The sequence below is a fragment of the Tamandua tetradactyla genome, chromosome 16, assembly GCF_023851605.1.
Source record: "Tamandua tetradactyla isolate mTamTet1 chromosome 16, mTamTet1.pri, whole genome shotgun sequence".
Taxonomy (NCBI): Eukaryota; Metazoa; Chordata; class Mammalia; order Pilosa; family Myrmecophagidae; genus Tamandua; species Tamandua tetradactyla.
Window position 1 is genome coordinate 58,748,237 of NC_135342.1, and position 23,391 is coordinate 58,771,627.

Genomic DNA, 23,391 nt, shown 5'->3' on the forward strand with positions numbered 1-23,391 from the left:
GCAGCTTAGCAGGCAGAGTTCTCGCTTGCCATGCCAGAGACCCAGGTTCGATTCCCAGTGCCTACCTATGCAAAATAAATTAATTAACTAAATAAAATAAAGTGTTTAAAAACAGAGGACAGAAGAGAGTAAAGAACATTGTCAAACTTCAAAATGCTCTGGAACGGGAAATAATTGCTATAAGGCACTAACTGATCTGACTCTTGATTTCCTCATCTGTAAAATGTATATATGCTTCCTTTCTTCTTACAGAAAGGAGTCCTCAATCAATGTTAGTCTGCCTTATTCCTTCCCTTTATTCAAACAAGGCCCAACTCTCTGATCCTGTAATAAAATCTGCTATAATTGTTCATTTAGCTCTGTAGAGTTCTCTAAAAAAATAACTGCTTGACTGAGATAAAATTCACAAATCATAATATTCATCTTTTGAAAGTGTGTGCTTCAGTGGTTGTTACTATATTCACAAAGTTGTGCACCGTTCACCACTAATTCAGGAATATTTTAATCATCCCAAAAGGAGAACCCATAGGCATTATCAGTTATTATTTTTTAAAACATTTTGCCAGTCAAAATCTCGCTATTCTTCAAGGTTTAAGAAATCTCTCCTGTCCACACTGAATTACTGCTAAACTTAGAGTCAGCATTAAAGTGGCAGGCAGTTAATGCATGCTCGTCAGGGGCTCCCTGATTGACAGCTGGAATCTCCCCAGCCTTCCCAAATAGATGGCTTGCTCATTGAGGGCAAAGGCTGTGTCTCTTTCATGTTCTTTCTCCCCAAACATCCAAGTTTAGGTTGCACAAACAGTAGGTGCTCGGTAAACACATGGTTTCTGACTGATTGGCCAATTGCCACTTCTTCCGAAGACCAGCATGTTTGTCATCTGTCTGCTTCTCTGAATGCCGATGCCTCCACAAGCTGTCATGTTCCATGATTATTCTCCCCAAAGCATGTGCTGTTAATTTTTCATTTTAATGAACTGTCCAGTTGAGTTTAGCACAGGAAATAGTGATAGAAGCACAGTAAGAATGGCTTATGCTTTGCTATTGTCAGAAACCTTCTCCCTACAACACCGGCACATAATTGAAATAAAATATCTCAATGGCTACATACACCATTTGTCAAGAATAAAGTGGAGTAAGTGCCATTTAAAAAATTCATACTAACAGGCTTTATAAACATGGATTATTGGAATGTTCCTTCAAGTGATACCTGCTCAAGCATTTAAGTGCCTGGCTATTATTCTCTGTGTTTGCTTGTGTGAAACCACTTTGGGCACCAAGCTACATGTCAGCCCCAATTTTCCAGAGTATTATAGATGCACAGTCTTTCCTGCAGGGAGATGGGTCGGGCAAGCTGGAGCCGGCCCCAAAAGCCTGTGCTAATGTACAGATGCACATGCAGTGAGGCCATTATGCAGCTGTCTGCTTCCTGAGAATAGAGCGCTCCTGGAGCTGCCACTCAAATATGAATGATGGTCCAGGAGGACCTCAGAGAGACACAGAGAGAGAGAGAGAGAAACAGAGGGAGAGGTGGTTGAAGATTCCCAGCAGAGTGGAGGAACCCAGGGCCTAGCCCTCTGCTCCAGCCTGTGTTCTAAGGCAGACACCCAAACCATCATCCCTGCCAACCCATAAGGGAAGTATGCAAGCAAGAAGCATTAGTGTGGTCATTTTTTATTTCAAGAAATACTTACTGAGCTACTACTGATGTAATGCATATTGCTCTAGATACTGGGAATATAACACTGTGGGCAAGGCAGACCCTCAGATCTCTGAACCACAGAAGGCTTAGGATCTCTTGTGAGAAACAGACAATAGAGAAGAAACCATGAAATGAATCTGTCATGACAGTCACAGATTGCGATAACGGTTGTGAAGAACTAGGCAGAATGATGACATGCTGAATAACTGGGTCAAAGGTGAGGCTTTAGGGGTTGTGAGGTTAGGAGCTCTCTTAGGTGGTGACATGTAAGCTGAGCCCTACATGATGAGGAACCAGGCCTATGAGGTGTCCAATAGCACAGAAAATGCAAAGCCTCTCAGGCTAGACAGAGCTGGGCTTGCTCAAGCGACAGTAAGAATCCAGTGACTGTAGCAGAGTGAGCCATAGGGAGAGATAGGGAGTGACCGTGCCAAGCAGGACCCTGGTTTTATGCTGATTAAGAAGGTATGGGATGTCATTGGATGGTTTTAATTAAGAACTATGGGACAATGCCAAGGAAGCCCCGCCTCCCTGATACTCCACCTTGCTACATACTAGATCTAGACGTGCCTCTTCTTCATCTGATCTTATTAATAACCTCGGAGCCTGTGATGCCCACCACTTGCCTTCTCACCACACATTTTAGCTCTCCCTGTACCTGCACCTCTATCCTCCAGCGAAGCAGCCACCCCAGGCTCCTATTCCAACTTAGCCCCTCCTAACCAAGCCTTCACTCTGGGCCATCTCATAAAGCTAACCATAGAGTCCCAAGATGGATGAGGGGGAGGTCATCCAGACACTGGCATCCATCTCTTTGGGACAGTATTTATCCTGCAAAACAATCAGTAGAGCTTAATCAACGGAAGCTTCTCTTGTCCCTTCACTGAAGTGCAGGGACAGACTGAATGCTCTGGAAGAAATTTCACAGTTTGAGTGGCAGAAACATGATTAAATTCTGTCTTCAGAGTAAAAAAAAATGAAGTTCCATGTGATCAGAGATTCTTTACTGTCTTGTTCAACACAGCATTTCGTACCTAGCACATCACTAAGCATTCAATAAACAAGCATTCAATGAAAACATTGAAGGAACAACTGAATCTGATGTATTCATATACAGACACAAGAAGGTTTGTTGCAAAATAGTCAATAGATTTTGTCTTAGGCTAGTTTCTCTGGAACCAGACTTAAAGATGTAAGGTTAGCGTGGAGGAAGTTTATGAAGAGGTGCCCTTGGGGAAAACACCCATGGAAGGAAAGGGCAGGAGCAGAGACAGAAAGAAGTGAGGTACATACCCAACCATAGCCTCAGTCCACCCCACACGGCTGACTGGAGCTAGGGTTGCTTTTCAAAATGCACCTAAATTGAGTTACAATCGCTAGGCCTTTATTCATCAGTCAGTGAATGTGGGCTGCCCCAGGAAAGGGTATGATCTTGAGATGGCTCCTTAAGCTGAGGCTAGCTCTGAAGGAGATGAGAGATGAAGGTTGACTGTCGACATCACTCCTACTTGCTGGGACCACCAGTGTTTCAGTGAAGGAGGAGCTGGACGGTATATCACCAAAGAGTTTAGAGGCAATCTTATCTGCCTAGGGATCTATGGTTTCTTATAAATCTTGGAGTTTCCAAGAGAGTTGAAGGCATTTAGATAATTTCTGCTTTGACTTGGGGTGATGGCTGTGTGGTTTGATTCAAAGAATAGTGACACTGGTATTGGAGGATAAAAGAATTAGAAATATGGGTGCACCATGGATTATGTGTGACCCTGGGTAGAGGACAGCTCTGTTTCCTAGACTCTGCCTGACTTCTCTGAACCTCAGTTTATTTTTCTGTGGAATGGAATGGATAATGCCCATCTCAAGGGACTGCTGTGGATAAAACATAGGGAAGATCTATACAAATGTTAAAGGACTGCGCCTATCCCTAACTAGCAGGGAGCGTCTTCCACGAATGTCAGCTGTGGAAGCCCAAATAGACGGAGATGGCTCCAGTGAAAACCAATTCTGACCATTGCAATCACCAAGCATACACATGTATTCCAGACACTGCAATGGGAAAAGTGGCATTAAACTTCCAAATTCTGTCCTCAGGGACCTGCAGGCTTGTAGACAAATAGGGCAATGTGTTGTAGTGACACAGGACTGGCAGGATCGGCTTACCCATGAGATACAGTTGCTGCAGAGATCAGAGTACATGATACATTTGGGGGTCTCATGGGAATGTTTTAACTTATTTTAAAATGAATAGGCAAAGGATGATCTTTTAAGGTAGAAGACTATATTCAGCTTTATACCAAAGCAGCAGTGCAATATAGTTTTTTAAATAATTCATGAAGAATGAGTTCATGAAGGCAAAGGTATGTAGGGCTCATGGAAGTCATTATGTGAAGCTGAGGAAGAGAGTCACCCTGCAAACTGGAATAAATGATAGACTGTATCTCATGGGGTCAGGGAACCCCATCTGGAGGAGAGGAGTCATCTCTGCATACCCAGGCAAATGGAGACAGAGCAGACCAGAGAGAAGGGCAAACTTCTGCAAGAGAATCGAGTTGTGAAGCATCATGATGTGCTCAGGGTCTACCAATAACATGCTATTTGTGGAGTGTTCAGTGGGAGGACGGAATGGGCACATCAGGATACGAAAGGAAGTGGGTGCTGGATCACGTCAGGTCATCGTCTGAAGGCAAAGAACTCTGGGTTCTACCCTGTGTTTTAGTTCCCTGGTGCCTAAAACAAGTAGCATGCAATGGGCAGGCTTAAATAATGGGACTTTACTGGCTCACAGTTTTAAGGCTTGGGAAAAGTTCAAACTCAAGGCATCATCAAGATGATGTTTTGTCCCAGGAGACAGTGGTGCTCTGGGGCTGGTTTGCCCGTGACCTTTGGTCCTGGGCCTCTATGTCATGTGCCAGTGCACATGGCAGCCTCTCCTGGCCTCTCTGGGATCCAATGACTTCTGACTTTTTCCCGTGACATTCTCTCTCTCTCTCTCTCTGTGACCTTCCCTATAAGGCCTTCAGTAATAGGATTAAGACCTATCTTAATACAGTCAGGCCCCACCTTACCTGAAGTAACCCAAACGTCCTATTTGCGGTGGGTTTGTACTCCTGTGGATGGATTAAGACAGAGAATATGTTTCTCCGAGGCACACAGGTTCAAGCCACTACATTCTTCAAGGACAAGCTTCCGGAGGGTTTTAGGCAGAAAAAAACAAACTGCATACAATTTGGATTTTAGAAAAATCATGCTGCAGCTCAGTGGACAATGGATCAGGGAAGGGGGCACTGAGGCGGACCTGCCCGCGAGCCCCCGTGAGTCAGCCGGCCTGGCGTTTCCGTGTGAGCACAGCTCCTGGCGGCTGCTGCGGGGGGAGGCTGCAGCAGGGCGTGCAGTCCAGATCAGACCCCTGACAAGAGGGAAACTGCACAAGCGACAAAGGCTTTTTCTTTTTTTGCCCAAAGCATGACGTAAACGGTTTAGGGGCAATGAATAACTATTTTCCTGGGTCCATTTTTCAAGTGGAAATTCTGAAGAGAGTTTGGGAGTATTGACAGATCCAAAACAGTATCTGTTACAGACAAAAATAGGATACTTCAGGAAAGTTGCTAGACATTCATTTGGAAATACCTTCTCACTAGCCCCTGCAAGAATGTGCCTGAATTTTTAAAAAAGATTTTTCTTAAAATTAAAAAAGAAAAAAAAGTATAAGAAATGTTGCTATGGCAACCTAATAGCATTTGGAAGAGCGCTTAGCTTCTGAAATTCAGAGCCTCTTGAAAAGCAAAGATGAGCTCACAGGCCCCTCTGCAGTTTTTTCAAACCTTCCAAATGGAGGCCTCTGCCAGGTGTCTGGCTGCAGCCTTCTAGATCTTCAACATCCATGATTAATTGGTAGCAGATTTTAGGGTGGTTTCCTACCTTCCCTTCTCTGCCTTGTGCTCTGGGTCTCCCACAGGGAGAGTATTTGTGGTTAGTAACCTCTGGAGGAAATGGTGATTCTGTGGCTTAGGAATCACATGAAGCTAGAAAGGGAAGTGGGGAAATGGCGTGATTTTCTCTTAACACGCTCTGGGGTCAGCTGTACTTTTCTGATGGACCCAAGTGAAGGGCACAGACTTAGAAGGGTCAGGAGTTAGCCCCAATGGCATGTGAGTTCCATGAGAATAGGAACCAGGATGGTCTTATTCACAGCTGCACAGGTGAATTGAGCACAGAGTCAGCAGTCAGTAAATATGTGATTAAAGTATGAATGAATTAATGGATGAATGGCCAGGAGGTCCTTCCTTGGAGACACTGCTACACTGCACTCTGGTTCAACTGCCTTATTTAGCCCCAATATGTCTCTATCTCTGACACCTATAGATCTTGAGACACAAGTTTGTAAGGAGTATGTGCTCTCTTGGCACAGAGCATGGAAGAGTGCCATGAAGGCTTTCAGGAATTATTTGATGAATGAATGAACGGATGAATGCCTGAAAACAATACTCCTAGCCCCAAAGCACATAGCTGCAAAGCCCTATCACATTGTCTTATTAGGTTACTTTCTGCCTGTCAGTATTCAAAGTCCCTCTCATTTTGAGTACAAAATATCCTTCGCCACACACTGCACAGAGGAAGTGCACAGATAACTTGAGCAACACTCAGCCACTTTGATCTTTAAGAGGAGGGAATCCTATCCCAGCCTTTGAGACGTTGTGTAGACTCTGACAAGCAGAACAGAAGCGTCATACTATCTAAATGGCCGGTTGTCGGAAATGAAGTGATTAGATTTCAACTGTACTGTTTGTTCCCACCCTGGACCACTGGGCTCAGAAAGCAAGTTCAGAGAACATCTCATCTGCCTAAGACACTCTCCTCTTTCTGAGCATTGAAGAGATAAGGCAAAGCCTATTCTCAAAGACAGTACAAGTTGGGTATCAAGTGGCCCAAAGAGGACCCGTCCTGCCACCCCCATTCTGGGGGAATTTGCCTCTATGGCATCACAAGGATCTGGACTGTGAGAGACAGGAATGCGTTCACTGGTTTCAGATGCATCTGGCTTCTCTCCCTAAATAAGTGCTGGGGAGAGGAAACCAACATCCAAGATGCACCCCAATTAGGGATAAATATTCAAGTTCATAAAATGGCTAAGTGGAACACAGTAAAATGATTTTTTAAAAAAATCAGTGATTCAAGATAATGGGTTCATAAGAATTTGTTGTATTATTTTTGTAGCTTTTCTTTTGGTTTGAAACATTCTCAATTTTAAAAAGTTTAAAAGTCAAAGAAAGACCAAGCAAAACAAGCAAGGGGAAAGCTTCATAATTTATTTTTAAATCAAAGTGTAGAAAAGTGAGGAGAACAATATTTATAGCCAGATACCATGGATATGTATAAATATAAGGGAAGCAACTATACAGATGTGTGTTTTTAACAGCCCAGAATATCCTTGGAAGGTCACATAGAAAGTCAACTACTGGTTGTCTCCAAGGAGCAAAACTGAGTGTCTGGAGTACAGGAGTGTAAAGAGATTTAATTCTCCGTAGACTTTTTTTTTTCACCTTTTGGATATTAAATCATGTTTGCTTCTTATTTTTAGATAAATAAAAATTAAAACAAACATTTCATGGACTCTCCACTTAGTCATGACAAACATGGACTCTAGAATTTCTATAGTATTCTTTTTTGCCTGGTAAATCCTTCCTGATTTTCTCTTCCTGTTAAATTCCTACTTATGTTTCAAGTCTGACCCCAAAGGTCACCTCCTCACTGAAGGATTCCATGATTTCCTTTAGCAGAGCCAACCCCTTGGTGCTCTTAAGGACTGTGGTGATGGTCCTAAGTAATTTCATGCCACAGCTATTTGTTTGTCAGCCTGACTCTGCCATAAGAAAGGGGGCTTGTGAGGCCACGGCTTTTGTTCTGTTCATTCTTATTAGCCCAGGACCTAAAATACAGAAATTTCTCAAGAGATGACTGATGAGTGAATGTATCTAAGGTCCATTTTGCCTCTCTGATGGGTTGCTTCTTACACAATGTAGACATTTAGCTACATCCTGGTGCTTTTGTCAGAACTAACTTGGTCTCCTTTATAACTCAAATGGACTTTTAGGACATGGGTTTACCAAAATGAATCACCTCCCTGAAGTAGGGTAACTCTAATAGTAACTGTCCTCCTGACCCTCTCTCACTCCACCTTGGTTATGACTGGAAGCCAGGGCACAAAAGAATTGAAGTGTCATCCTGAACAGTAAGAGGCAAGATGTGCTGTGCTGAGGAGCAGAGACCCTTTCGTCCAGGCGTCCCTTAAGCCGTGGCTCACCCATTGTCCATGATGGGCCACTCATCTATAAAAGTGATGTCATCGTTGCACGGACCACGAGCTAACAGATGTAAAGCACATAGCAGAGAGCTGGCACCTGGGCATGCCCAATAAATACAGGCTATCATCATTATTCTCAGTTGTGCTCTCTCCTTTTTGTTCCCTACTGGTTAAATAAAGCAAGACCAAAGAAGCATGCCTTTGATTGAGGTATTCCTTGAGTATTGATTATATATGAGCATTGGGCATATATGAGAGGTTCACATTACCTGACACCTAAGAGCTTCATGTAATCGTTATTCGATGCAGTAGAAGCTGTCACATCGTACAAGTTCTGCAAAGCCATTGCCATGTGACCCAAGAATCTCTTTATGATTCCGGTGACGCCAGCTACAGGCAAACACTTGGCCTGTTTCTCTACAGTGGCCTACATCCCCAAATAAGAAATGTGCTTTCACAGACAGACCCAGCAGGCACAGGCGGTTAGGAAGTAGACTGCCAACATTTCAAAATGTCAGCGATAACACAGAGCCTGGTGAAGCCTCCAGCACAGGTGAGCTCCTCTTCAAGAAGCAAGTTGGGACTGATTTCTGTGAAAATGAGAGATAACTGGATGACCTGCGGCCAGTACCCTCTGTTGCTGAAGATGACTCAGAAGTATCTCGATGTATGTATGCACACTTTTCAGGCACAAGGGCTGGTCTCTTTAATTTCTCCAAACATGCATTTCTGTGTTCCAGCACCCTGCTGAGAGCTCAGCCAGGCAGGAGGGCTGAAAAGTCCTATCCTGTAGCTACCCAGGTAATCCTCCCCCTGCTCTGAGCAGCCTCCTGAGTAAGAGAGGTGCCAAGAACAGAAGCTCATATGGATTTCCCCGGAGTTCGGCCAGAGCGCCAATCTTGTAAGTCCAAACCTTGTCACCACCATTTGTTAAAAGCACCTCCCTATGGGCGGGCCACGGTGGCTTAGCAGGCAGAGCTCTCACCTGCCACGCTGGAGACCCGGGTTCAATTCCCAATGCCTGCCCATGCAGAAAAAAAAAATAAAAAAGCACCTCCCTTTCCCTCTCTCCCTCTCTCTCTCTCCCTTTCCCCCTTCTCTCTCTCTCCTTCCAACCCAGATTTTGAGCTTTATATAGAGAGTTACTTGACTGAAAGCTCTTCAAGGAAGGGTAAAATGCATTCGCATCTCTGCTACCCAGTAGGTGGCACACTTTCTTGCTCAATAAATGATGATGCCATGAATTGATGGAGGATCACAAATCTGAGTCTTGAGCCAAAGTTATTAGTTAATTTTGCTTTGTTCTTCCCCAACCTTACAGCATGATCACGAATGAGTCTTTTCCCCCTCTAGACACAAAGTTCTGTAGAACAAGAATAGAAGCTTCTTTAGTAGAAGGCTAAAAGATCAAAAGGTCATTCCACCCGCACCTTGTCTTGGTTCTTGAAGGGCACTGCAAGCATTAGAATATTTTACCTTTTCCCTCCTTAGAGTAAACTATAGGCAGAATTCTTCAAAACAGGCTGCTCTTAGTTTCGCATGAAAAAAAAAAATTGTAGCAGATTTCCTAGAAAAGAAATTAAATTCAAGTACTTTCTGTTTAACTTTTGACTCTGCTCCATTGATACCTCATTCTAACTGTCCCCATTATTGAGAAAAATAAGGAATGTCAGCCACATATCCTATTGAAGAATTCAGAGGGCTGATGAAATGAAGAGACCCATTTGGTTTGGCAGAAATGAGATGATCATCATTCACAGACGTTTCCACGGGAGAGGCACGTTTCGTCTGCTAAGCCAGGCTTCAGAGCAAATGAGTGCAAAATATGCGAATGAGACAGGAGTCAGGCATGCAATTTCCAAATCATATCAGTGCATTTGCAGGAGGCACAGCCTTGCTTCCACGAAGAGTGTTTTCATGCATTGGTTTCAGCTGCTAACAAATATTGACCAGGGGATGGGAGGAAGAATTGGGGCTTCCAAAACCTAAATTTGGCCTACAACAGAGCCACATCAAGATATGAATGTCAAAGATTTGTGGGTTTCAGTCTCAAGGAGGAACCATCTATGTAACAACAGCATGTCTGGGGCTGCAGAAAAAGCCTCTAGCCTAGAAAAGCTGTGAGGGGAGCAGTAAAAGATCAAATTCCTAGCTCCAGACTTACTCTTACATGGCCATAGATACTCATCTCCTCTAAGACTCAGTTTCCTCACCTATAACAATGTAGATAATAATGATAATACCTATTACAGAGACTTTTGAAAGAATTAAGGGAGGTGATAAATTTAAAGGCTTTATCACAGTGTCCGGTACATACAGTAAGCACTCAAAACCAACTAGCTGCTATTATTATGACTTTTCTCTCTACGACATTAGCACCCATTCATCTTGTATTCAAAAAAGACTAAAGGCTGTCTCTGTTCAGATATTTTACAAGTTTTTATTGAGAATCTATTTTGTGCCAGGTACAGTACTTGCAAATGGGAGCTTGGTGGTCCCAAAATAAGTGCCACCTTCAAGAGCTGAGAAGATAACTAAATAGACACTTACAACCCTATACATAAATCATAGTATGTGCTATAATCCCTGACTGCTAAAAGTTTTCCCAGGAGATACCAATTGCTCAGTCTTAGGGGACCAGAAAGAACTCCTCACAGAAAACGAGGTCCAAGCGAATATACAGAGATGACTGAGTGTTGGCCTGTGCCAACACTCAGAAGAGAGTGAGATTACAGGGCTTTGGGGGATGATGGTTGTGCTATATGGGTAATTCTTACAGTGGATGTGTTTAGTAAGGGCTGGTGGGGCTAGTGGGGAGAAGGAGTGCCCAAGAGATGGATGTGGGTAAGTAACACAAGGACCCTATACTTAAAGGATTCTGGAAGATTACTAAGGAGTTCAGAGCTTTATCATTTAAAGGTATTAAGTGGGGAAAGTAACATAATATTTGGGTTTAGGAACATTGTTCAGAATAGGTATGGAAGATGAACTAAACTGGGTAGGGATGGAGAGAAACAGATTTCAGAGGTAATCCGAGAGTAGAATCAATTCGAATTGATATGATGAAGCTGGTGTTGGAAATGAGAGATTGAGTAGCATAAGGGGTGCTGCCCATGATTCAGGTTTGGGTAGATTTTGATGCAATAACTGCAATGTAGGATATAGGAGGAAATGAAGATTTAGAAGTGAAAATCATGATTCATATTCAGCCTCTGAATTTAGGTAGCCATGAGACATCTGCATGGTGATCAGCCCTACAGACACTTGGATAAATGGCTCTAGAACCCCAAGGTGTAGAAAGTCATACTGGTAAAATTAATTCTTAAATTTCTTTAAGAATTTGGATATTTGGACAAACTATAAAAATAGCCCCAGTTACCACCGAGCAGATGGGGAAAGCAAATGGATTCATAGACTCTAAGAATTTCAGAACTCTTAGAGACTTTAGACCCGATGAAACTTGTAGCCCAGCAAAGAGCTCAGTTTAAGATGCTGATAATGAAGGGCAGAGCTGAGCCTGGATGATGAAATCCCCTGGCTCAGGATCTAGTGATCTGTGTCTGGAGTCCTAAAAGAACCACCCCCTACCATGTTCTTTTCCTCATGAGACTGAAGCTGCCTTGTTCATATTAAAGGTGTTCTTTCAAAAGAAAGAAAAGGGGGTAAAATGACATAGCCATACTCTCAGTCAGTCTGTCCAGCTGAGTGCTTGATAAAGAACGATAACAACCCTAAGTTCCTCTTTCTACTCTAGGTCTTCTGGAGCCAAAGAAATGATCATATTTGTACTGACACATAGTACATATGCAATAAAGGGAACCCAATAACAACAACATCAAATAATGATATTCCTAAAGACCACAAAGGTAGGTGTCTCACTTCCTCTGAGAATCTACCTAGCTCTTTGATGAAGATCCAAATCAAGACAGTTTTGGGGGATGGCCCAGGTAGACATACATTCAACTCATGCAAACAGCTCATTAATGCTGGTCCATCTTACCTTCTTCACCCATTGGATACCTGCTGCCAATTTCTATAAGATACTCCGCCCATTGGAATCATCACTCAAGAAATGACAACAGGAATGAACATCACGGGGCTTCAGAGTCGAAAATGCAGTGATTTCTGCAAAAAGTGAAAGGCTCATTAGTAATCCCAGAGGTGACATGAACCACTAAAATGATACATTGCTAAGCACTGGGGATACATATTTGTACATAACAAACTTTTCTCCTTAGAAGGAGCACAGTCCAGCGGTGACGAGAGAGATGTGAAGTCTTCACTACAATTGTATGAAAAGTGGGGAACTGTCACAGATTTAGAGGTACCAAGAGATTCTGTGATTAACACATCTGCATTGGGTACTCTGATAACAAAGACAAAAGTAACCATACATTGAGCTTACTGCAACATGCTACGTGCTTTAGCTTTAGCACCAGCAAGTCTGTGGATGGAGGTATTAACTCAGAGCTAGTTTCTGGGCAAAACTGCATCCCATCTGATTGCGAACAAAGTGCCTTCTCTCCTAAAGTGAGAAGTTCTGTTCTCATGCTGCCAGATACTTGTGGAATGACGGGCTCAAAGACAAACGATCTCAACAGTGGTGGTGGTGCTAGGAGATCTCATCTCCACCCCAGCAGAGCAGAGCACTGGGCTGCAACTCTTTCTAAAGACACTTCCTCCCCCACCCCCACTACCCCAGAGTGGATTTTCTGTGAGGAGACTGTGTTCTGCCTGGATTCTGGTCTGATTCAGCTTCGTTTCTCCCAAAGTGTCTAACACATTTCCTAGCCCAGAGCAGCTGCTCAATGTATATTTGCTGAATGAATGAAGAGAAGAATATGGAGTGTCTGAACAGCTGTCATCTTTAAAAACTGAGGCACTGAACCAAGAAAGGTGGCGGCTGTCATAGCTTCCCTTAGTATAACAGCATAAAGGAGTTCTTGAATGCCCTTCATCTCTAGAGCTACCTTCTAGGGCCAACTCAGCCTACAGCAGGGCTTACACAGCTTTTTGGACTTAATTTTTTATTGTACTTTATTTCTTTCCAAATCCACTGTTCTTTGCCTCATGTTGGTTTCATGAAACAGCTCCCCCCATGTAATTCCCCTTCCCCACACCCTCCCCCAGAAAAAAAACATCCTAGTGAAGTGTTGTAGACGAATCGTAAATCTACTAAAATCTTGCTCAGAAAACCCTGTTTTGATGACTTTAGAAGGAGAACAATGGGAACGTCCCTTCGTGTGCACTGTCAGGAGAGAAGAGCACATGGCGTCATAAAGGAAGAGCCACATGGAGCAGTTCCCATGACACCAGCTGGTGAGGAAGGGTTCTGCGTTGCCATCATGTTACATGTGGCTGCCAGTCTCCTCAAATGGCCCCCAGTGAGCCACTCCTCCAGGGACCCATGCCGTTGTTGTTATCAGCCTCGGAGCCTTAGGGCGGTGTGCAGACAACTGGGACAGTACAGACAGGGAAGGAACAGACAGTTGCCTGGGGCCCCCCCGAAAGGATTCTCTTTCAATGCTGTTGACCACTCCTTGGTGGGTGTCACGCACCCCATCGGACCTCACAGACAAAGAAGGTGAACTTCTTATTCAAGGTATACATTCTGTCGCAGCCAAGGTGGGACAGAAACCAGCACTGCAACCTCCTTAGTCTGTGCTCCTTCCATTTCCCTCTACCAGTCTCCAGTCAATTCCTAAAGCAGCTCTATCGAAAGCCAGCATGTTTCAAAGTTTCCTTCTCAAATCTACAAAAATTAATTGAGGCTCAGTGGCAGAATTCTCACCTGCCATGCCGGAGACCTGGGTTCGATTCCCAGAGCCTCCTCATGTGAACTAAAAACAAACAATTGAACCTCCCTTTGTCTTGTACTCTTTACCTCCCTGCAAAGTGTTTACTATAAAACTCCCTTCCATAAAAGCCCGTGAGTCAATTAAGAGGTTTGGAAGAAAAGTCAAAGGAGATGGGTGAATTGTCTATGAACTGTGATCACTGCAAACATTTGAGAAAGAGGGCCTGTGGGTCCTGTGAAAAATATTGGTATACAACTATATTATGTTTCTCAGGAAAGGAAAAAATATGGCCATAAGAGAAATCTGTTGTTCTTTGTGCTTTTAGCAGAATTGATGGTTAAAAAAAAAAGAATTTGCCTGTGTGCCAGGCGCACACTTAGGGGAACTGGAGATACAAAAATAAAGATAAAATTTCTTCCTTAAAAAAAAAAAAAAGAATATGCTGTGTCTGAGAGGGCTGAGAAGGTATGCCACAGATTCTCTGCTTCTCTGTTGGCATTCTCTTGGTCTGTGGGTTCATCTTCCTCCTCTCCAATGTGTTACGACACCCCCAGACCTGGAATTACATGTTTCCTTCAGAGTTGGGGAATGACAATCCAGCATTGTTGCATCCACCCCCTACTTATTCTCAGGACCTCCCAACTTCACTGTCCAAGGGCTGTGCGCCATCCCAGGCCCCTTCACGCACAGCACCACTGGCCTCCTCCCCCTCCCATCCACACAGTCCTAAGACCCTTGGAGGACCTGCCATAATACATTATCTCAGACAGAGTGAGACATCAGGACACAAGGTCCTGATGCAAGGGTGTAAAGCGAAAAACAGAATAACATCTGGTGAGTCCACAAAATCAAGGTGAAAAGCCAGGGAAGGGTGTGTTGTGATTGGCAGCTCCCTTTTGCTAAGCTGGGATTGGGTGGATGGCTTGGAACACACAATGGCCATGAGCCTTCCCTTTGACCCATGAGACATAACTGCTTTCCATTGCTTGGGACCTCTGCTCCAAATCAGAGCCCTGGCTGATAGATTCCCATGGATAAGCAGGTCCTATTCTAGAATATGAGCTTGGCCAGGATCATTGTCAAAAACAAACACAACATGAACAAAAAGATCCATGTCGTATTGTTGGGGGGAAGGGTGGGGAGGGTGTGCATTGCTGAAAGTATTTATAAATTAGATGAAAATAGGCCCCATCAAGGCATACTCCACTATCTCCAGACCTCTTACCGAGTACACAAAATTGAGGTAGACATGGCAGTGGGGTGATGGGTTAAGAAAGAAAGAGTTGCCATTCACGGGCGCTTTTATATGGGCCAGGCTTTTCTTATCCTCATCATAACCCTATAAAGTAGTGACAGCTCCATTTTACAGGCAAAGAAATAGAGGCTGAGCAATAAATGCCCAAATATATACAACAAGAAAGGGACATAGCTGGGTTGGGGAAAAACAAATCCACTTCTCTCCTACCAGCTTTAAGAACCCAAAACGTGACCCACTTCCCAGCACACCTTCCTCTGGTATGTGACGACAGATCATTTTTAGTTTTTGGTATGGCAACACAATGGGGAATTTCAGCTATTTTGGTAGGAACTTGACCAAACCAGTGATGAGCTATATCACTACTAAATAAGCAATGTAAATATGAGTTTCTACTGAGCAAAGGAGAGTCGTGGCCACATACTTTTCAGTTTGTTTAGAATAAGCAAGTTGTTCTGCTGATGCGCTTTCCTTCTCTTTCTCTGCAGGGAGGAGAAGTATCAGCACCTAACAAGGTAGACAGGGCCTTCTGCCTTCTCTGGGTGTCACATATTCCTGGCAATCTTGAAGGGATGAATAAACTCAATTAATAACAGCCACTGGGAGTTTTTCTTTCCTGTTATTGCCAAAGTTTCAAAGCCATATGGGAAAGCAGATTTTGTATGACAGGTTGGTAGATTATTAATTTAAAAAATGGGGGACGCAGTAAGCTATGCAAATGGGTGAGAACAGGACTTACACCCAGACAATGACTCTTCCAAACTGGGGTGAACTTTGGGCAAGAACTCTCTGAGCCTCAGTATCCTCTTCTACAAAATGGGGACAATAGTAACTATTTTGCAGGATTACCATGAAAAATACTGAGAATAAATGCAACATCTCACTGAGAGCAGGCACACAATATCAGTCGCTGTGATTATGTAAAGATATAGATTGTGCATTTTTTGTTGTATATGATTAAAAAATTAATTCTATCTTTTATCATTTATTTCTCCTTCACAAAGCCCTATGTTAGATGTACATGCATTATTATAGACTATAATATATTTGCAGATATTGATGTACAATGACATAATTAATGTTAATCTATAAACGATTTCTACACTACTCTTCTGTTCAGATGAGGAAACTGAGTCTCAAAGTTCAATGATGCCTCAAAGCCCATGGACTCAGCTTAAACCTTTGCTCTGTCTGAGTGATTAAGAGCTCCCAGCTGCCCATAGCTCATGCCTCCCTGCAAATTCTCTAAGGCCAGTTACTCACTGCCTGCACGGGGAATGACAGCCAACATCCAGCTATAATTACATGAAAACATCCATAAAGAGCTCCTCAACTCCAAATGGATTTGACACAGTGGCCCTTTAAATCAAACTCTCAACACGATTATCTTTATTTCTCTTTGGTAGTTTCTCTAAGTAAGCCATGCCTTTAGAGGCACCTAATACAAAGTGACAACCTACGCTGTTTTCCAAAGCTCCGATGGACGGGCGTAGAGAGAGTCCATTGTCACCATGGTAATTACTGCACAATACCTGATGGCCAATGGACAGTCAGAAGGCTCAGGCAGCAGCTGAATCCGGCATTGTCCGCGCCTGATAAAAAGATTAGAGATCCTGAAAAGCCAGGGAGTGGGATCTCACAGCTCTTTCGCCGGACCCTGAAAGGCCTATTGTGCCGCCACCATAAATTCTGGGTTCCCTGGGCACTTGACAACCGAAGCCGGGGACAATAGAATTCTTGTGTCCAACAAAACCCTCCTTGTCTAATGCCAGTCTTATCAGCCGCATTTACAAATGTCTTTCGTTGTACCCAAATAATTCCCTATTAGAAGGGCTATTGGGAGCAGAACTAAATAAATATTCACAACCTTTGTAATAACTTTGGGAAATGAATAAACAAACAGTCATCTAGCATATGAGCAAACCTCCTGCTACTCTTTAAATTTTATCCCTATTTCTTCCCAAATTATAGCGTGTCACCATCTCCCTTTACCAGATTAACAACTGAAATACTGGAAGCTTCGGTTTTATTTGCCACCTACTACATATGCCTGATATTACGGCCTTGGTGTTTTCTTGTACATTTTTCTTTTTCAATGTATCTTCCCCACAGCACTGGGAGACATTTGTTTTTTTCCATTCCTACCTCCTATGAGAGAAGGGAACCAAACCTCAGAGAGGTTAAATAATATGCCCACCCGAGACAAAGAAAGTAATGAGGAGCAGAATGGCAATTCAAATCCAGAATTCCCTTGCTCCAAAGCCTCTGCCCTTCCCACTTGGCCGCGATGATTTCCCTACTGAATAAAATGGATATTAAGAGTCAGGGTAAGGGGAAAAATCTAAACACAACCATTATAAAAGTTGCATATGTATATTGAGCCTATCTATATCATTATAAAATCCGAGAACACTTAAGAACACATAGAAAGCAAGGAAAATGAAAAGACTTCTAGGAGGGAGTTTATTTTACTTTTCCCTTAAACTGTTAGTGATTTTAATTTTAACTTTTTTTCCCTTCTTTTTTGGCAAGCAAACAAAAATAATATAACCTGGCTCAGGAGAGTTTTAGGGATGTCTACAGTGTCAGTAAAGTTTGTAAAAGAGTCCCTGGGAAAATAAATAAAGCAGGCATGATGAACATGATCACATATGCTCCAGAAAAGGAATCCCCTCTTTTTAAATTGTATTTTGCTTATTTGCCTCTTTTCATGAAAGAGTATCTAAATATTGGAAAGCAACACATATGGAAGCCACCAACCTTGATCTCTGCATGAAAAAACTGTGATAATATTAAGCCCGTAAATGGTTACACTCGCTAACACACCTTATACATCTCTCCCAGCTCTGTTCCCAGCCTCCCCTGCCCACGTCACCTACTGCAGCTTGGTATGGGTCTCTGCACCTCTGCCCCTCCCTCCTCTGACCTCTCCTGTTCAACCTCAGTGTAAGTTTGGTAGAATTTTCCCTGACTCCCTGTTGTGGATTCAGGAGCTTCAGCATTCCCTGAGTGTACTAGATTGTTTCTTAATTTCTCCTATGCTGTCATGGCTCTCTGCCCCTCCCAACATTGCATCCAAGGAGCTGTGAGCTCCACAAGGACAGAAATCACATCTCACCCACCTTGGTCTGGCTTGGGTCAGTACACTGTTGACCCTTTATAAGACCTGGCTTGTTGAAGAAATAAATGAATGATAGTAGCTAAACAGGCGGTGCCCATAGAACTATATATATTTAATTCTACAAGATTGAAAATATCTATTTCCTTTTTAGCTATATATGACAGGCACAATTTGCATTTTTTAAGGACTGTAATCATGTACTCACTTGGCTCAAATTATTCAGCCTTGATTAAAGCAATGTCAAGTTGTTTGATTTGTTTTCTAAGACAGTTAAAATCAGCAAAATAGACTATCGTTTTGCAAACAATTGGTTATTTATTAGCGAGAAAAAGACTGGGTAACCAATACTTTCTTCACAGCTGACTGACATTAAAGGCACGTGTTTGGGCGAGTACTGAGTTTGGAAAAATGTAATCAATATTTCCTAAATATCTCACATGCCAAGTGACATATTTAATCATTTTTGAAGACTTAAGGACACGATTAGTGTTACATAGGAATGATGCTGATTACCAGTTCTTCTCCACACCCAGGAGGTGAGTGTTAGGTAGATACACCTCAATACAAACAGGCAAGGGTGATTGCTAACATCAAGAGCTTAAAATGTACCAGATCTTTGGCTAATTACTTTACTACAATATATAATTTATTTTGACAATAATCCTCTAAGACAGGTACTATGATTTTCTCTATTTCCTAACTGAGCGTTCTAGTTTGCTAGGTGCCAGAATGCAATACACCAGAGACAGATTGGCTTTCAATAAAAGGGGATTTCTTTAATTAACGTATAGTTCTTCAGAGGAAAGGCAGCTAACTTTCAACTGAGGTTCTTTCTTATGTGGGAAGGCATAGGGTGATCTCTGCTGACCTTCTCTCCAGGCCTCTGGGTTCCAACAACTTTCCCCGGGGTGATTCCTTTCTGCAACTCCAAAAGCCTGGGGCTGAGCTGCCAGTGCTGAGATCAGATATGCTGAGCTGCTTGGGCTCTGCTATGTTGAGCTCTCTCATTTAAGCACCAGTTAATTAAATCAAACATCATTCATTGCAGCAGGAATGCCTCCTAGCCGACTGCAGATGTAATCAACAACAAATGAGATTCACACACCATTGGCTCAGGTCCACAGCAATAGGACTAGGCATCTTCACCTGGCCAAGTTGACACCTGAACCTAACTACCACACTGAGTAAAGCAAGGCACAGAAAGATTGGTTGAAGTTGTCCTAAATCACAAAGCCACTTAACAGTGAAGCCAGGATTTGAATATAGGTGTCATGAGTCAGTAGCTACTCACCTACCAGCTCCACTCAGCTGCTTCTTCTGGATATAAATTAGTGCACTCATTTAGGGAAAGAGTACAATGACTTAAAAAATGAATTATTGAGGATAATACCACTTTATCGGGCTACCAAAAGACAGCAGCTACAGACAAAGGAAAACTCCAAGATGAGAGATTGGCAAATACCTTTGATGATAATGCAAGGCTCAAGAAAGTAACTCTAACATTTTATCAAATCTGGGCAACACACACAACCAAGTAATAAGCTTATGTGAAAAGTTCTGGAGGATGTAAATCTCCACATTCACAAAGTCAGGGAAGTATTTACCAACACACACAAATGCTGCAAAGTTTTTGCTGGGTGCCAGAAATAATTGAAGCCTGTTACTATATCTTCCCACCTAACACTTGCAAGGTGATCAATTTATAATAAGAAAAGGTTTCTCTCTGGGCTCATTACACTCAAAGAGAAACAAAACCAAGGTTCCTAAAAATTAAGTAGGATTGGCCTTCTGCAGTGTAAAATTGAGTTGAGATTGAAAATGCCGTCTTGTCATTTACCTCTTCTTAGGCACTTATTCTGAAGACACAAGCTTTACAAACTTAGTTCATCTAGAAGCTCTACAAAGGCAAGGAATATGTAGGTTTTCTTGCCCACAGCACACCCGGTACATAAAGGCACAAACTAAATGTTCCAAACGCCTTTCAAATGAATGAGTTAGTAAATAAAGGAATGGTTCTCTGGCATTGCAGTCTCACCTACGTGCAAGTGCCTTGGAAGGCTTGCAATGGGGGGTGATTTGTAATTTTCTTCAGGCACAAATTTGAATTTGGCCACAAAGGGGCTGACATGAGCCAGCGAGCAAGTCCAGCGGGCACTCTGCATCCTCATCACACCTCATTAAGTACACTGTATTCATTCAGGGTTGGCAGGGAAGCTCGCCATTAAAATGTTTCAGTTATAGTTTGCTGCACTTTATTGGTGGAACAATATTCTTCACTAGCATGCACAAATTTTTGACATTCTTAAAGCTCTTGGGAAAAATCACTTGCCAATATCAAGACTCAATTTCTGTCTCGCGAAACTATCGAGGCCATTCTGTGACCACGTACTCCCAGGACACACACACCACACACACACACACACATCTACACACAAACACACACACATCTACACACAAACACACACACATCTACACACAAACACACAGCATTCTCAAAGGGCAAAAGGGGTCCATGAGTCTTTTCCCTCTTTTCTATTCAACTTTCTATTTTGAATTTCTCAAATGAAGACAGGTGAAGTCTACTTCCACTAATCCCATTGTAAAGAACTGAGAATGAAGAGAAAAATTGTCTTGTCAAGTGGCCTTAAGTTATCTTACAAAACCCAGCTTGGGTCATTCCTGTGGAATGTAACAGACAGATGGTCATCTGTGTACGAGAGAAGGTGTCCTCAATCAGAGGCTCTGGGAGGGCTACCCAACAGTATATACTTATTAATCTCCCTCTTTTGGCTTCAACCAAGAAAACTGGGCCAGATTTTGAAACAGGTCATCTGTATGCCTTATTGGCTGTGATACCTGCAGCTGCCAGCTCTCTGTGTATATGTCTATCCTGACATGTGCGTGCACACACATAAACACACACAAAGCACAGGCATGATTGCTCATCTCTGGAAATATTTAAACCACCTTATTTGTCCATTAAGTTACAAAATGAAGTTTGGCATCAGGTGCTGAGGTAGATCTGATGGGACAGTAAGGGTCTTTCCTACTCTGAAAGTTTATAGAGTTTTGTAACTGGAATACAGTCCCCTAGCTGTAAGATTTTGACCATCTCCAGCAGTGCTCTCACCACACTTCGGGAAACAGACAGCTACATCATCTCCAAGGGCCTCTTCCTCTCCAGTAGTCAACATGAGTCTGTGATGCCATGGGCCAAACTTGGTTCCTATGGGAGAACACTGCATGTGCTCACCCCTTCTGCTCCGGGGGTGATGTGTAGGCAGAGCTATTACAGGGCCCTTCGTATGGATGGTGGCCTTGAGTTAAGTCCAGAAGTTCCTGCTGTGCAGCCAAATCAACACCTCACACAGGTGAGGTGAGGATTCATGGGTATTGCATATAAATTACATGATTATTTCTGTCACAAATTCAATGTTCACTAAATCTGTTAACATCATCATCTCACATGTATCAGGGTTTATTTATAAAGATTTAATATCAAGAAATTAATGCAATGCCTGATTCAACAGGGACCCTCAACATTATTGTTATTGCACTAAATGACAATGAATCGGGAAGTGGGATAATATCATTTCAATTCTCTTTCGATCCTGATCACAGCAACAGAAAATTTCTCTTTGCAGCTATTTCTGAACAAATTTCTCCTTTGAAAAAGAGAAGGCAGTCTCAGAATGGACTCAGCTATATTGTTTCCCTTTGGTTATTTATATTTTTAGAGTTATCTTCTATTTATGACAAGGAGTACTAGTTTTCCAACCATGAGAGTGATAGGATTTTCTTTTAAAATCATCAAGAAAAGTAGAATGAGTAAAAGGAAGATATTAAGTAAATTAGCACTGTGGGTGGCAGCCGGATACCGTGAAGACAAAACATGAATGAAGGATGGGGAACACGCATTCATCCCATGGCAGTGCTTTTACAGATGGGTAGACTGAGGTCCTGGGCTAGAAGTGGGTGAGGAGCACAACCCCAGAAGCCTCCAACCTCAGGAGGTCCAGCCTCGACAGTCTCTACCTCTGGTGTCCCACGATCTTACTGCCATGCCCTCATTAATGCCACCTGTCAGGGCAGGTGTGTGAAGGGTCCAAGAGGAGCAACTGCAGTTTTCCTCCAAACACAGAGATGGGATTGAAGAGACAAATGTCAGTCTAGAGCTGGTGGCTGGTAGCTGGTGGCAGAGGCAGGCGCTGAACCTAATAACTCTCCAGGTATCCAGGTCTTCATGAAGAAATAGAAACAAGTTTGAACACTGACTGGGCACAGACTTCACCTTACCTCACCCTGGAATTCATGTCATGCATTTTATACACACTCCTTTTTATCCCAGTGGGGATTTAAGGCTGCCTGCAATGATGCACACAGTACAAAAATGTATCATATATGCATGAGAGAAGGAGAAACAATGGCATGAAATAACAAAACGAACTAAGGTTAACCATGTAAAACTCAGAGGCTATGAAGTTAAACACCTGCAAGAGACGCACCATTCAAAGGGATGGGGAATCGCAAGCAGGTACAAGACCATGGAGCCACCGAGTGACCTGTTTCTTGAGAAGGTCACAGCCATTCCAGAAACTGACAGCAGAGAGTTTTTTATCCCATTGGAGAGACATCCTACATATGGTAATGAGCATCCTTAGAGTAAACATCATGGAAACAGAATCATTCAGCAGCTCAGAACAGTACCGGCACAAGGAAGACACTGAGATGCTCACAAGCGGGCCATCGAGTTGGGGGAGGGAGGACAACAGCATGTTTCCCCCAGAAGGACATGAGAGCCTCTTCCAGGTCTCTCCAGCCCATCCTTCATGCGACTGCCACACGCTTTGCTAAACCATGGGTTTACTTGTGCCGCTCCTTACACAAAAGCCCTCGAGGTCTCCTTGGGCGTGTTCCTTCTATTTTTAACAATAATTAAACCCCATTTCGTGCTAAATACCATGCTTTAATGGACTGCCACATGATCAGCCCTGTTTGAAAATTGAGAAATCTGACAGAGAATATATACTTTACCCCAGTCATTCAGCTTGTAGAGATTCAAACTCAGGCAAGCCGACTCCAGAGCATCTGCTAACGAAGGCATCTCATGAGGCTGCCCCTTCCAGAAACTGGCTGTTTTGTCTGTGACTTACCATATGGTTTCTCTCTTTCCTACCCTGCCTCTGCACAGATTCCTCTTCTCTTCCGAATAAACTT

The 23,391-nt window shown here is 42.9% G+C and overlaps 1 protein-coding gene across 5 annotated transcripts in view; it reads right to left on the minus strand.

Annotated features, from left to right (window-relative positions):
* CDH11 (cadherin 11) overlaps positions 1-23,391 on the minus strand; it is a 150,366-nt gene that overhangs the window by 75,342 nt on the left and 51,633 nt on the right. For all 5 annotated transcript variants that reach the window (XM_077132620.1, XM_077132624.1, XM_077132623.1 and 2 more), the window contains exon 2: positions 12,001-12,125. The gene's annotated coding sequence lies outside the window, so the exon portion shown is untranslated. The remainder of the gene's footprint in view (positions 1-12,000; positions 12,126-23,391) is intronic.